The sequence below is a fragment of the Pundamilia nyererei genome, unplaced genomic scaffold (assembly GCF_000239375.1).
Source record: "Pundamilia nyererei isolate P.nyererei 1_Seehausen unplaced genomic scaffold, PunNye1.0 scaffold00006, whole genome shotgun sequence".
In the NCBI taxonomy this organism is placed as follows: domain Eukaryota; kingdom Metazoa; phylum Chordata; class Actinopteri; order Cichliformes; family Cichlidae; genus Pundamilia; species Pundamilia nyererei.
In genome coordinates, this window is record NW_005187407.1 from 2,402,097 (window position 1) to 2,404,210 (window position 2,114).

Consider the following 2,114-nt stretch of genomic DNA (forward strand, 5'->3'; position numbering starts at 1 on the left):
TATAAGATATATATATATTAGGCTGTTCAGTATTGGTTTGTCTTTAGAAACTGAAGCTTTTGAAATAAACCAACTGCAGTGTTACTTCTGTGGTTTTGCAGGGCCACCGTAGCTCAGCAACGCACAGTCTTCTGGGTTAACATAAGGTCCATGGATCTGACCAGAGGTAGGTACAGCCTGGTGACAAATCAAAATGAATGCAAAGAGACAAATGTTTGTGATACTCGTTCCTTATCGGTCTTCTGCTTCTCAGGAAAAACAGGCGGTCTTGATCTGGCAGTAGGTGCCAGCGCTGGAATGGCTGAAGGCAAACCTCTGCTTCCCTTAGTGATATGTTTTCTGATTTTAAACATACTGGCATGAATATAAAATATGTACTGCAGTCTTCTTGTTATATGTATATAATAAAGCATTTTGCAGTCCTATAGCTACATATCACATCTCAGTGAATTTTTCTTTAGCTATGTAGCTCATATATATTAATGCAGCCCCCACGCTTGATCATATATCAACTGACCTATATCTACAGGGCTTATCTGTCATAGACATAAATGATAGATATACCTTCATTGCAAATGCCTTGTTTCATCTCGTTCCCAGCTTTTATTCGGTGTGTTCTGTCACATTTAATATAAATCTATAAAAGAAAAGTCACCCCTCCAAAAATGCATTAAAGGGTTTCAAGACTAAGGTATGAATATGCCAAGATATGACTGTACTGAGTCAGTCCCTCTTCTATTAATACTTTATTATTGAATAAGGAATTTTAAAGCAAGTATAATTCACGCCTATTCCCTCATTGTACTCAACGAACATATATATATATATATATATATGTTTGTTGCTCACTCTGTCATTGCTTTTGTTTTCTGTCACTAGACTTTGATTCTCTTCCCATATCTTGTGTATCCTAATTGTATGCATGCATATTTACCGAACCACCCATTACAGATAATAAAATGCTACATTAAAGCGTGTTGTGTTATTTTTATTGCAAGAAAAAAAATACAAGCAGAGTGATGAAAAGAGGAAAAGACAGAGTGTTAGAGAGAGTGAGAGAGAGAGCGGCATAGAGTTCAGCTGTTGTGGTTTGTTATTGATCGAAATTCATTCCACTCATTGAAGAGCTTGTTATGACCTGCTTTTTTCACATGGTTTGATCTATAACTTAGATTTCCAGTACTGCAGCAGCTAGCTAGCACACTAAAGGGGCTTAAGACATGCATTACACACCGCTCACATGTCAAGCCTTATATGATATCATTGATTCCTATTTGTGTACTTGAACCAGTCCTGTGTTGGGGTGAATAAATGTTAAATGTTAAATAACATTTACTGTTTGAATATAATATCTATGGAAGCACACATCTCACTATCAGCATTTACAATTCTAATATTGCTGTTGATTAATCACATGCATATTTAAAAAACAATGTTTAGCACTGTGTTTATGTTTAGAACATAATTAGCATTTAAATGAGTTGTCTTTGTAGAGAAGAAAAATCCTTAATATTCAGATGTAGAAGCCAGCAGCAAAAACATAAATTAATAAATAGATAAGAAAAAGTATGTAATCATGTAATAGGTCAAAGCTCCCAGCTGATTAAGATCGTTCCAGTATCCATGTTTTAAGCAGGAAAACTGGGACAGAGTAATAGACCTGATGGTTACCCTGTTCCTGATGCTTTTTTCTTTTTTACTCTCTACCATAACCTATTTGCCTTTATGTCGTGAAGTATTGAACTCCAGCTGACTCATGTGCCTGAGGTTGGAGCCATGATCAGAGCATCAGCACAACTCAATAATAATTAGTCTCTTCCCCTCTGAGCCAAAAGCCGGCTATATCTTTAACAGGAGATACAAGCTTAGGAATTAAGCACCAGTGCTACCAGCTGGTTCAATAGTCTTCCATTGTCCAGATCACACTCTAAATAGTCCACACCACTGATCTTTATTCAATCACAACAAGGTCATTTGTCCAAATGGTATTTTGAAACAGAGATTCTCCATATACAGCAGCCATTATGAAGATCATCTTCCAAAACAGCCCTGAAATAGTTGTTCTGAATCTCTCTCTCTCTCTCTCTCTCTCTCTCTCTCTCTCTCTCTCTCTC